The sequence below is a fragment of the Trichechus manatus genome, unplaced genomic scaffold, assembly GCF_000243295.1.
Source record: "Trichechus manatus latirostris isolate Lorelei unplaced genomic scaffold, TriManLat1.0 scaffold00013, whole genome shotgun sequence".
NCBI classification, from domain to species: Eukaryota; Metazoa; Chordata; class Mammalia; order Sirenia; family Trichechidae; genus Trichechus; species Trichechus manatus.
In genome coordinates, this window is record NW_004443949.1 from 1,558,379 (window position 1) to 1,572,570 (window position 14,192).

At 44.8% G+C, this 14,192-nt stretch overlaps 1 protein-coding gene across 2 annotated transcripts in view; it reads right to left on the bottom strand.

Moving 5' to 3' along the window:
- CLDN10 (claudin 10) overlaps nucleotides 1–14,192 on the bottom strand; it is a 165,776-nt gene that overhangs the window by 29,198 nt on the left and 122,386 nt on the right. The gene's annotated exons all lie outside the window — the stretch shown is intronic.

Sequence of the window (14,192 nt, forward strand, 5' to 3'; positions counted from 1 at the left end):
CGCCCCGCGGACAAGCCCGCGTGGGCAGGGAGGGCTCGGGGGGCGCTGCCTCCGCTGCTGCGCACGAGCTGGCCCAGCGCCCGCAGCCAGGAGGAACGCAGGTCGGCGCGCCCTTTTGCCCCACGCCCCCCGCATCTCCGGGTCTGAGTCACCGCGGAGAATGGCTGTCTGATTTGGAGCGGCGCAGGGACCGACTGACAGCCGGATGTGGACAACCTGCTGCACATCCCCCCGCCCCCAGCTCTCACTCCACCCGCACCCCCAGCCCTACTCATGGCAAATAGTTTGGCTTCCAGAGTAGCTTGTAAAAGGCTTTTGTGTGCTCTGAAAGGACACGGTCTGGTAACGCAGCCCTCGGTTTGCTGAACGTGAAAGGTTTTCGTGTCACGCTTGTTTTGGTGACCCTGTTTGGGGTTCACTATGCAGGTTTGGGCAACCGGCCTTGTCCTCAAAGCTCTGCAGCTCTTTTTGGCCTTGTGGTATGCGCAAAGTAAAGGTAAAGTGCTGCGGGCACAGACCTCAACTCAGCTGCGTAATGGAGAGCACAGACTCCATCAGAGCCTTCATTACAATCTTGAACTTGAATATTTGAGCAAGAATGCTGGCCTGCTTAAGCGAATGGCATACATTTAAGACATTTTTCCCCCCTGTAGCTCCCTCCTAGCTCCAGTTGTGAGTCTATTCTATGAAGTGGTGGTTCTGTCACATTGGAAATTTTGCTATCTTGTTTTAGCTTATTAACTATCTCTGCTTTTGTGCCTAATTGAGGAATAAACTCATTCATTCGTTCATTCCTTCATTGCTATCTGAAGGTAACTGCAGAGATCTGGGGGTACTGCCGGCCACCGTCACAAATCTGGGCACATATGAGAGAGCACAGACACTGGCGTCATGGGGTTTCTATTTGTCCACTTAAAGCTCTTTCACTTCTTTGTATGAGCTTTCAGGATTCACTTCTTGCCAGAAGCAACCAAAAGTCTAAACCCTATAAATCAGTCTTCCAAAATAAAGCTAGCTGCTAACCCTTTGTTTTACAATCTGTATGCAGAGACAGTTTGATGCATTGTGAAGAGTTTCTAAATTCCTCTTTTTTTTTTTTTTTTTTTTTACCAGATGAGTGGAGTGAAATTCAAGGTGACTCTGGAGGAGAGAACGCCCCTGGGTTTGCACTCAGCTGCGCCCTGGTGGTATTGTGGTTAAGAGTTCGGCTGCTAACCAAAAGGTCGGCGGTTCAGCTCTATCAGCTGCTCTTTGGAAGCCTGATGGGGCAATTCTGCTCTGTCCTGTAGGGCCGCTATGAGTCGGAACCGACTGAACAGCACCTAACAACGAAAACTAACTGAAAGGTTGGCAGCTCAAATCCATCCAGCTGCACCTGGGAAGAAAGGCCTGGCAATCTACTTCTGAAGGCATGCAGTTCTACTCTGAAACACATGGGGTGGCCATGAGGTGGAATGGACTGGATGGCAACAGGTTTGGTTTTTTTCTTTTTTTGTTTTCTCATGGAGGAGAGAGGAGATCGGGCTTTAGAATCATAAAAAGCTTGGATTTGGAAAGACCGTCAGAGATCCTTAAGACAAGCTTCATCCTCAACACAATTAGCCTGTCCACATCTAAAGATTATATGCGGCCCAAGCCCTACCATGCAGGTTCAGCATATGGCAAGGTATCTGTTTCAGTTATTAATTTATTGGGCAGCCCTTTTGGAAAGTGTTTCTTTATACTGAGTCCAAATCTGTCTCGCTTTAACTTCCCCCCAAATGTCAGTAATTCTGCGCTCTGAGACCACACAGGCAAGCCCTCTCTCTGGGCTGAGTGACAGCCCCTGGGCGGTATGTCTGTGCCTGCTCGTCCACCGCCTGGTCTGCACGGCAGACATGGCGATGTGTCACTCCGGGTCTGCTCTTGGTCCCGACTTGTCCTGGTGTGTCCTGTCAGGTTCACTGGTAAGTCAAAACCTAAAAACAAAGTTGGGAAAGTGCTGACCTAACCTCTTCCTTCTTCTCATCTTCCCTGCTGTTCAAACCAGTCACCTTTGAGGATCGGCTACAAAGTGTCCTCTCTTCTCCCTATGATTCGCCTCTTTAAAGTGCTTTTCTCATCTGATTTCTTGCCCTCCAGCATGTTTCCACTATTATTTTCTATGCCACATCCCCTTCTGAATGATCTGCCTATTTCTGGTCCAGTTTACTGTTCAGAAAACACAGAAAATCATTAACCATGACGTTCCTCATGTAGTTTCCCAAAATTAAAATTTGCTCAAATATTGGTTTTGTGGAAACCCTGGTGGCACAGTGGTTAAGAACTACGGCTGCTAACCAAGAGGTCGGCAGTTCAAATCCCCCAGCTGCTCCTTGGAAACCCTATGGGGCAGATCTACTCTGTCCTACAGGGTCACGTGAGTTGGAATCGACTCGACGGCAACAGGTTAGGTTCGGTTTTTTTATTGGTTTTGTGCTTTATTTTCTGCCTTCTTTCACAGTTTATTTGCTTGTGTCTTGCTCCTGAAAGGTACTCATTATATTTCTTAATGATTTCTTTGTTTTCACAAGACAAAACCCTGTTTTAATTTTGACACACGCAAAAAAGCATAGTATGGTGACCCTTTGGAGTCAAGACCCGTTCCCATCAAGTTGATTCCAACTCATAGCAACCCGATAGGACAGAGTAGAACTGCCCCGTAGGGTTTCTAAGGAGCAGCTGGTGGATTTGAGCTGCTGAGTTTTTGGTTAGCAGCCGAGCTCTTAACCACTGCGCCACCAGGGCTCCCCTAGGACTCAAGCGGTTTCTAATTTATTAACAGGTGTGTTATAAATGCCATTGTTTGGAACCAAAGGCACCTTTTTGTTTTTTTAAAGAAACAAATATGAAGAATGGGTTGGTGTTTTAGACTAGCCGCAAAAAGTTTAACATATGATGTAGCTCGGTTACCTATTGTACTTTAAAAAGTCCATAAATCCTGCTCATTGTTGCAGTATAACTTCGAGAGGAAACAAGTTCTGAATTCCAACTTGGAACTCCAAGAAGGACTCGCCCCTGCCCTGCCCCCACCCACTGCATCAGCAGACCAGTTAAATCAGAATCTCCCGGGTGGGCCCTGGAGTGGTGTTTCTTACGCTTCTCAGGTGCAGCCGGGTTGGGAGCCTGGGCTCTGAGCAGTCGAGGTTCCTGTACGTGTGTATAAACAGTTAATTTAGCTTAACAGATGGTGTGTATTATATAGAGAAAGAGTAGTCATTTCTCGGTTAAAAACTTCCCCAAAAAGGAGATATTCTTTGACTGTAGAGATTGTAACACACAATTTCAACTTAAAAGAGGTTGAAAATACCACAAACAATACATAAATTAAGATCTAAATGGCAGTGCCCGGGAAAACAGACTAGGGTCATCATGCCTGTGGATTTGATTAATTTTACTTTTATCCTTTGTCACTTTTCTTTCTATGAGGTTAGACAACCCTAAACTCTTTTCTGTTCTTCTCTGGAATGTACTGCATATTTACTGTAGTAGGTTATATTTTAGAGCCTTGCAAGTGCCTGATCAAAGAATGAAAAATGTTAGCTTTCATTAACACCTAAAGAATATTATGGAATGAAGCAAGCATTTATTTTAGAATCTGAAGTTTTTCAAACCAGTTTAGTCAGAAGAAACTTAAAGATGTTACAGTGTACCACATAATCTGGCATCAGAACGCCCAGAAAAAGAAAAGAAACCTAATAGAGAAGATTTTTTAAAAAGTAATGGATAAATGGCCTATTTCACTTTAAGATTACAGAGTCCAAAATCACCTTTGCCGTTAATCGGCAAACGGATTTACAGAGAGCACCTTGCAACTGATAAATGCTTCCTTGTTTTCTTTAGTATCCAGTTCGCTGGAATTGTTATATAACTACTCATAACAAATGATTCTTAATTTAAATATAAAAATGAACACAGCAAAAAAAGTTGCCTTCTCCAAATTAACCAAAATACCATCTTTATTAACAATAATTTGGTGCTTTCCAACATGAAAACTGCTAATATATCTATAAATTAATAACACTAAACTGAAGACTTTTTAAAAATTTTATTGTTGTAGTTTAAGTGAAAGTTTACAATTCAAGTTAGTCTCTCATACGAAAATTTATACACACATTGTTAGGTGACCCTAATGGCTCTCCCTATACTGTGGCAGCACACTCCTCCTTTCCACCCCTGATCTCCAATGTCCATTCAGCCAGCTCCTGACCCTCTCTGCCTTCTCATCTCACCTCCGGACAGGAGCTGCCCGTTTAGTCTCATGTACCTACTTGAGCTAAAAAGCACACTCTTGAACTGAAGACATTTAATGTCCTGAAATATATTCTGGACTTTTCCACATTTGAGACGTAACCCGCTAAGATAAGCACTGGAAGATACTTCTTTGGCATTATTATGGCAAGTAAGGAAAAACGGAGGATCCCCCCGCACCAGAATTGTTCAATAGGCGTGCAAACCAGTTTAGCTGACTGAACGGGAGATTTGCAGAAATTCTTTACTTGAGATTCAATTCACCTGCCAAACAACACAGGTGTGCCTTTCAACCGCTCAAGGATTTTCTAAGCATCAGATTTGGTTTCAGTATACATTAGCTCCTTCCTAGATTCCAGTGAGGTGGCACGCTGATAATCAGCTGGGAAGAAACAGGGAAGTCCTCTAAATACGGTATTAACTGAAAAAAACAACTCCCCAAAGCCAAAGATTGTCACACCATGTTAAAGAAGAAATTAATGCCAATACTAAAATATTAAGATAGCATACCTGTGTACTTTTTCCTTCCATTTTTCCTAACACTCTTGCTTTATCTTAATGCTGTACACTAATTCTGTGATTATTTATAATCTCCTTAGCATGAAAGGGGCAGAATGGTAAGAGTAGTTATGAAATGAACATTTATGCTTATCATTGCATCACTGTTTCAAATATATATGATAAGTAAACAATTTCCTTATTTTGGCATTTGACAACCTCTTAGGCTATCTCTGGGTGGCACAAACAGTTTGTGCTCGACTGCTAACCTAGAGGGGGCTGGTTCGAACCCACCCAGAAGCACCATGGAAGAAAGGCCTGGCGATCTGCTTCCATAAAAATTACAGCCAAGAAAACCCTATGGAGCCATTCTAGTCTGTACCACATAGGGTCACTGTGAGTAGGAATCAACTTGACAGCAATGGGTTTAGGCTGTACTGAGTCAGAATGTTCCAGGTGGCCTGTTACAAGTCGATGCCATGTATCTTGTGGATTTATTCTTCATATATTCATTTGAAACACAATCATTCCTAATTCTGAAGAAACTGTGGATCATCAAGACTCCTCTGGAGCCCCTACAGGGGTAAGATGTGGGCCCAAGCAGCTTACAACTGTCTTGGTGAATACCACCCCAGCCTGGAATGACTCTCACTCTGGGATGCTAGACCTCTCAGGGCTTGAAGATGTGCTGGGTGCATTTTGTTGGCCAATAAGCAGGTGATGAGTATTACTTCAACCTACCCATCCCAGGTTGGGCAGCAATGAAATCTATGTTTTGGATAAGTCATTTTATTTCTCTTAAGTTGCAGCTCCCTCGTTTGTAAAATGAAGGAGTTATTCTGCATGGCCGCCAAGACCGCTTCCAACTCTAGAAGTCTCTGAGGCAATGATTTCTAATGAACCCAATCACAGGAAAAATCAGCAAGGAGAGAAGACAAGCAAGAGTTTGCCTTTCGTGCCTTCACTGCTTTCTTTGCCAGCCGCTTCCTGTCATAGGTCTCCATCCTTTGCTGCATTTAATTGGTGTGTGTGTGCATGTGTGTGTGTGCTGGAGTCCATGGAGGTGATCTTTGGGAAACCTCTGTGTGTGATCTTATTTTCACTTGCATTTATTAGAAACACGTGCTAAAGCACTGTAGTTCAGTCCAGTTGTGATACAGGATGATGAGGTGGGTACAGGGTAGACGTGAGATAAAATTCTGGCCCTGTGTGGCCTTGGGAAGACCACCTAATCTCTCTGAACTTCAGTTCTTCAATTAGAAAAAGGAAATAAACAGTAGCTTCTTTCAGAGTGATTGTGAGGATTGCAAATAACATGTATAAAGGACCTGGAACATGGTGGATGCTCAGTAAGTAATGGGTATTACGAGTTCACTCATACTCTTTCATTTCCTTGCTCCTCTTTAAAGCTATAAAATTACGTTTTCCGTAAGAAGTAGTGTTAATCAGAGTTAGACTGACACATAAAGATGAATGGTACCGCAAATCTGAACATGAAACAACAGAAAGCGTACAGGAGAGCACCAACAAAGAAGAGGTTGGTGCCAAGAGGAGGCAGGGCAGAGAGATTAGTCCAGAGGAAAGCAAATGGGGCAGGGGGCTGTTTAAGAGAAGCACGGCCAAAGTGAGAAATAGAGCTAGATGGCAGTTACATTTAAGAAGTGAATTTTCATAATGCGGGACAAACTACACAACAGAGAGAGTAAGGGTGAGAGAAATGCAAGGAGAGAGAAGGAGCAAATGATAAGGATGTAGGGCTAACGAGGAGCCCTGGTGGGGCAGTAGCTAAGAGCTAATAAGGAGCCCTGGTGGCACAATGGTTAAGAGGTACGGCGAGCTACGTTTGCTAACAGTTTGAATCCACCAGCCACTCTTTGGAAACCCTGTGAGGCAGTTCTACTCTGTCCTACAGGATCGCTGTGAGTTGGAATCGACGCAACAGCAATGAGTTTTTTTTTTTGGGGGGTAGTGCAATGGTTAAGTGCTGGGCTGCTAACCAAAAGGTTGGCTGGTGGAACCCACCAGCCGCTTTGCGGGAAACCCCATAGGGCCGTTCTAATCTGTCATGTAGGGTCGCTATGAGTTGGAAACCACTGGAAGACACACAACAAGGAATAACTGAAGAAGTGGGAAGCGGAGGGGGAGAATGACTAGAAGGAGGAGGGTCAAGAGCACTGAAAAGAGAGATAGGTGGAAGACAATGGTGGAAAAGTGGAAAATTATTTTCACTGCCTTCACCTTTCTGTATTGCTGGGTGTAAGGGAGAGGAGAGGGACAACAGTCTAGTGTCTGTCATTAAATGAAGATATGAAGATACTCTGGGCTCTCTCTGTCCCTCGGAATAGAGCAAGTGAGAAGTTTCTTCCTAAACTACTCAGCAGTCTGGCCGGCTTCATGAGACAAATTACTGGAAGTTCAAAATTAATATCTTTAGGAGTCAAAACTGTATGTTCTTACAAAAACATACCCATAAGCAAACAACTGTTTTTTCAAAACCTAGGCTTTCTCTGATTTTTATTCAATTAACGCTTACATAGTTTCTGTTAGCTACCAGGCACCATTCGAAGCGCTTCCCTCATTTAACAATGACCCTATGAAGTAGGCACTATTTTTATTCCCATTGTGCAGATGAGCGTAGTGAACCACAGAGAGATCAAGTAACTTCTCTAGGCTACTTAGCCAGAAAGTGGTGGAGGTGGGGTGTGAACTTAGCCAGTTTGGCTCCAGTCTGATTCCTTTGTACTAGGTTGCCTTCTACCAAGACAGCTCTTTGTAGTTGGTGTACAGTTTTCAGCCAGTACCTACTGAGAATATAGACACACACACACACGCACAATGAATTAAAACAATTCTGGATAATTTGCTTTTATCTTTATTGTTTCAGTAGAATTGCTTTTATAATTAGAAGTATTTGAATAGGGAACTTTTGTCGTCGTTGTATGCTGTCAAGTCAATTCCGACTCATAGGAACCCTAAAGGACAGAGTAGAACTGCCCCATAGAGTTTCCTAGGAGGTAATCCTTACATGAGCAGAGCTCCAGGTCTTTTCTCCCACGCAGCGGCTGATGGGTTTGAGCCTCCGACCTTTTGGTTAGCAGGCAAGCACTGAAGCATTGTGCTACCAGGACTCCGTGAACAGGGTACTTAGTTTCCTTATTTAATCTCATGGTGTGACTAGATCTCGCAGTGGGTGAACTGAAGTTCACTATGTTGTTATGAGTGTCCTGAGCAGTGCTGATTCATTATAGTTTGTCTCTGGAACAGTTTTCTTAAAATAGGGGTGTGTGTGCGTATGAAAGTATATGGGTGTACAACAGTTCATCAGAGTACTCGGTTAAATCTATAGTCTCCATGCTCTGCATGCTGTCATATGCTCTCAGCCAGCCAGAGTTAGCACGCACACACACAAAAAAACAGTTGCCGTTGAGTTGACTTTGACTCATGGTAGTTCCATGTGTGTCAGAGTAGAACTGGGTTTTCTTTTTTTACTTTTTATTGTGCTTTAGGTGAAAGTTTACAGAGCAAATTAGTTTCCCATTTGGTAGTTTGTACCTAAAGTACTTCATGACATTGTTTGCGTTCTTCTCAATGTGTCAGCACTGTCCTCATTTCTGCCCTGGGTTCCCCATTTCCTTTCGTCCAGATTTTCTTCCCCTTCCTGTCTTCTCATCCTTGCTTTTGAGTAAATGTTGTCCTTTTGATCTTGTATAATTGATTCCTGTAAGGAACACGTTCCTCCTGGGTGTTAATGTTTATTTTATGGGCCTGTCTATTGTTTGGCTGAAACGTTGTCTCTGGGAATGGCTGCAGTTCCAGGTCAAAAGGATGTCTTAGGGCCATAGTCTCGGGAGTTCCTCCAGTCTCTGTCAGACCAGTTAGTCTGGTCTTTTTTGTGAATTTGATTTTTCGTTCTACAGTTTTTCTCTGGCTATGTCTGGGACGCTCTCTTGTGATCACAGTCAGAGCGGTCGGTAGTGGTAGCCAGGCACCATCTAGTTCTTCTGGTCTCAGGGTCATGTAGGCTGTGGTTCATGTGGTCTTTTAGTCCTTTTGACTAACTGCTCCCTTAAGTCTTTGGTTTTCTTCACTATCCTTTGCTCCGGATGGGAAGGGACCAATAGTTGTATCTTAGATGGCCACTCACAAGCTCTTGAGACCCCAGATGCTACTCACCAAAATAGGATACAGAACATTGTCTTTATGAACTGGGTTGAGCCAACTGACATAGATGTCCCCCAAGTATGCTCCAGAGGGTTTTCAATGACTGATTTTTTAGAAGTGGATCATCAGGACTTTCTCTTAGGGTGCCCCTGGGTGGACTTGAACCTCCAACCTTTAGGTTAGCAGCCGAGTGCGTTAACCATCTGCACCCTATGGACTCCAACAGCGAGCACAACTGACTTTAATACAAATGCTTAGGCAGCGAGCACCCTTCTATCTTGTTATCCTGAATAGGTGGTGTTTTGCAGTGTGTGTTGTTTGCTATGCCCCTTCTTTTGACATTATTATGTTTTCTGGTGAAGTTTTTACGGGCACTAATTAAAAAACTATGTGCTACAATAAAACAGAGGACGCTAAAAGGAAAGTTTTCTTGCTCACTGGTTTTTGCCTTCCGTTTCCTCTACTATATCCTCGAAGGCAACCCCAGCTGCCATAAAACTTGCTGGAGGTGCCTTGAAGGAAATGGCCAAGAAAACAGAGGCAATTAGAGACTGATGGCATGAAAGGTGTCGTGAACATCACTGAAACCTGAGAGGACTGAGCAATCATTACGGGAATGGTGGCAGGAAGAAACTAATGCCAGGTGGGTGTCTTGACTTCTGGGGATTTGAAGAGATTGGTGAAGCCAGTTTAAGAGGTTGAGCAGCATCTGCCTATGAACTAAGCTGAAACAACCCCACAGAGTTCACTCAGGTTTGCTCCCAGTAGGCCATTCATTCAACCAATTCAAAATACATTTATTGAATGCCTAAGATGCTCCAGGCATCATTCTAAACATCGTGGGCAGGGTGAATGAAACAGAGCAAATCTCTGACCGAATACAGTTTACGTTCTACTAGAGAAAACAAGGAACACGGTAAGAAAAATAGTCTATTAGATAATGATATGTGCCACGGAGAAAAACATTAATCCAGGGAGGGGAAATTTGAATTTTAGTTACAGTGGCCAGAGAAGCCCCCCTGAGAAGATGATTTTGGGGTAAAGACCTGAAGGAATGAGGGGTCAGTCATGTGGACGTCTCCAGGCAGAGTTTCCCAGCAGTGGGAGCACATCTGACTGGTTGAGCAACGTGGAGAGGCCCGTGGGGCTGGGGCAGAGCGAGGGAGAGGGAGACGGAGAGGGCTGGGGATGAGGACAAAGCAGTGATGGGGTGTGTCTTTGTCTCTTTGTGTGTTCTTGTGTCTGTGTGTGCCTGTGTATTGTGTGTCTGTATGTGTGGATCTGTGTCTGTGTGTCTGTGTCTGTGTGTGCCTGTGTATGCGTGTCTGTGTCTGTGTGTCTGTGTTTGCGCAGTATGTGTGGATCTGTGTGTGTCTGTCTGTGTGTGCCTGTGTATGTGCGTCTGTATGTGTGTATGTCTGTGTGTGTCTGTGTATGTGTGTGCCTGTGTGTGTATGTGTCTTATCTGTGTGTATATGTGTCTGTGTGTGTCTGTGTCTATCTGTGTGTGTCTGTGTAAGGATGTGTGTGCCCATGTATGTGTGTGTCTGTGTATGTGTGTGTCTGTGGTATGTGTGTCTGTGTTTTCATCTGTATTTCTGCATCTGTGTATGTGTGTCTGTATGTGTGTGTATGTGTGTGCCCACGTGTCTGTGTATGTATGTGTATGTGTACCTGTGTATATGTCTGTGTGTGTCTGTGTATGCATGTGCCCGTGTATGTGTGTGCCCATGTGTGTACCCGTGTGTGTGTGTGCCCTTGTATGTGTTTCTGTGTATGTGTCTGTGTATGCGTGTCTGTGTGTGTGTGCCCGTGTATGTGTGTCTGTATGTGTCTGTGTGTGCCTATGTATGTGTGTCTGTATGTGTGTGTCTGTGTATGTCTGTACCCGTGTATGTGTGTCTGTGTATGTGTGTACCTGTGTGTGCCTGTGTGTGTGCCTGTGTGTGTGTATGCGTGTGTCTGTGTATGTGTGTGCCCATGTATGTCTGTATGTGTGTGTGTATGTGTGTTTCTGTGTATGTGTGTCTGTATGTGTCTGTGTGTATGTGTATGTGTGTCTGTATGTATGTGTGCCTGTGTATGTGTGTGCCTGTGTGTGTGTCTGTGTATGTGTGTCTGTATGTGTCTGTGTATGTGTGTGTGCTTATGTTGTGTGTCTGTGTCTGTGTGTGTACCCGTGTATGTGTGTCTGTATGTGTGTCTGTGTATGTGTGTGTGTCTGTGTGTGTCTGTGTGTGTACCCGTGTATGTGTGTCTGTATGTATGTGTGTCTGTGTATGTGTGTGTCTGTGTATGTGTGTCTGTATGTATGTGTGTCTGTGTATGTGTGTGCCTGTGTATGTGTGTCTGTATGTGTGAGTGTCTGTGTATGTGTGTGTCTGTGTATGTGTATCTGTGTCTGTGCCTTTAGGTCTGTGCAGCTCCTGCAGGACCCTGTAAGTCACAGTAAGACCTTTGCCTTTTCCTCTGAGTGAGATGAGAAGTCAGTAGAGGGTTTTGAGAAGAGGAGTGCTACCTGACTTATGTTTTAGTAGGATCACTCTGAGAATAACCTGAAGGGAGGCAAGTGGAGAAGTAGAACACCAGTCGGGAGGCTGTGGCAATAATCCAGCGAGCAATGATGGTGGCTTTGATCAGGCTGGTGGCAGTGGGGTGGTGAGAGATGGTTCACTTGAATTCTGAGTTTATTTTGAAGGTAAATCTGACAAGATTTGCTGATGAACTAGATGTGATACATGAATGAGAGAGAGGAATCAAGGAAGACACTAACGTTTTTTGGCCATAGCAACTAGAAGAGTGGAGTTACTATTTACTGAGATGAAGAGAGTTATAGATGAATAGGTTTAGGAATGAATATTAGAGACATTGAGTTTTGGGTGCCTAGGAGCCAAGTAGATAGTTGATCTACAAGTCTGTAGTCCAAGGGAAGGGTCCAGGGAAAAAGTCTACATTTTAGAGTCATCTGTAGTTGGGTGGCGTTTAAAACCATGAGACTAGGTAAGATTCTCTAGGGATGAGTGTAGGCAGAAAAGAGAAGGTCCAGGGTTTCAGCCCTGACATCTTTCAATATGGACATGAGGAAGAACCAACAAAAGAGATTGAGAAGGAGAAGAGATTTTTCCTACCACCAAGTTATGAGAAAAACCAGGGAAAATAGTCCTGGAAACCACAGAAAGAGGAAGTTTAAGGAGGAAGAAGTGATCAGTAGTGTCAAGTACTGCTGAGAAAACAAGCAGAAGGAAGATGGAAGAAGAAAGACCATTTAATTTAACAACGTGGAGGTCATTGGTGACCTTGACAGGAGCTGTTTTGATGGGGAGGGTGAGGGTGAAAACTGGATGGAAGTCGGTTCAGTGGAGAGAGGGAGGAGAGAAATGGAGACCGTAAAAATAAACAACTCTTTAACCAGTAACTAGTTGCTGTCTAGTCAGCTCCGACTCATGGTGACACCATGTGTGTCAGAGTAGAACTGTGCTGCATAGGGTTTTCGATGACTGATTTTTAGGACATTGATGGCCAGGACTTTCTTTAGAGTTCTTCTGAGTGGACTCTAGCCTCTAAACTTTTGGTGAGGAGCGCATTACCAGTTTGCACCAGCTAGGGACTCCAAACAAATTTTTAGAGGGAGGGAAAGAAATAATGTGGAGGCTGAAAAGGAAAGTGGGGTCAAGAAAGATTTTAATTTCTTCCTTCCTTCCTCCCTCTCTTCTTTCTTTTTTCTTCTCCTGGCCTGTAAGGTGCCCTTGTGTGAATTAAAGGAAGGTGCCCATTCTCTGTGGATGCAGCCCCGCAGCAGGGTACACCGCTCTGGGAGCAGAATTTGGGCTGGATTTCAGCCTCCAGCACCTTGGACCCACAAGCCATGTGCAGGAATGGCCCATCATCACCTTCTTCCCTGCTGAATTGTCATAAAACACAGAATCTCTTATGGTTAAATTCCATAAGGAAATATTTCAAATGCAGGTTTTCCATCTAAATTTATGTCTGACTTTAGTTTGATGGCATTTAAAAACAATATGGCATACGTGTTTCATAGTTCTAGAATACTAGAGTTATCAAGTACTTTAAAAAACTATGTATTTTGGGAGGCGTGGTCAACATGGCAGAGTAGTTAGATGCTTCCTATATCCCTCTTACAACAAAGACCTGGAAAAACAAGTGATTTGATTCTATGTGAATATCTGGGAGCCCTGAACAAGGCAAGGATGAGAAATCAGTCTGAGTGATACGGGAAAGGGAGACCATTTGGAAGAGGTGAGGAGGGCCAGAGCCGCGGCTGCGAAACTGCAGCGCCGCAGCAATGCCAGTCCGCGGTGAAGCAGGCAAACAGCTGTGCTGTGCGCGTGCTCGGGAAGCAGTTTCCACAGCGAGAGAGACCCGACAGCAGAGATTCTGCTTGGACACTCTGAATCAGTGAAGAGCAGCTCCCAAGAGGCTAAGATAAGTACATGCGTGCACCTTTTCGAGGGGATTTTAAAAAAACAAGCCCATTAGGGAAAAATCTCTCCCCCTTTTACCTCCTCCCTCCACGCTCTGCGCCGGGAGTCCGCTGGGCCAGAAGTAGATCCCAAAATGCACCCTGACCCATTCTCCTGGCCTTCGAGAGGAAACAAATAAGCTGCTGGCTCCCCTAGGCCAGGAACACAGGGTCAGCACAGCTCCTTTGCTGGGCACAGTAACCAGGGGTCCGCACACTCTGAGTGCCTTACACCCCTGTATAGACTTGTGGGGACCTGTCTCAACAGTGTTAGTCCTCACTGCCACAGTACAACAGGGCAAACATCTGAAGTTTAACTTCAACTGCTTCAGCTGTGAACTGACAGATTTGTGACCCTCGAAACAGCCCTGCCCCTTAAGTAGGCACTTTTATCGATCTGCAGCAGGGGCTTGAGGACTGGTGGTAGCACCCAAAGCGCCTAGTCACCTGCTACAGGAGTCCAAGAAAAAGTGGTGCCCTGGAGTCTTTACAGCCAACAGAGTGGGGTGCTCGTAGTCCAGCTGCAAAACTCACCCACCTACTCACCCTAGAGAATAGGGACACGCTTTTCTTTCAGACTCTCGGGGGCAGCCGTCAGCCCCCTGCCTGACTCAGCGTGTGATCCCCTACCACAGCCAGAGTCCAGTGCCTGCACCAATCACCCATGCCTCTCTAGGACTGGGGGGTGAGAGCCTGCATCACACACTTGGTGACCGACTGCCTGAACACCCGAGCTGAACCCATACAGGAAAATTTAACGGACTCCTGTGTGCACATACTTAGT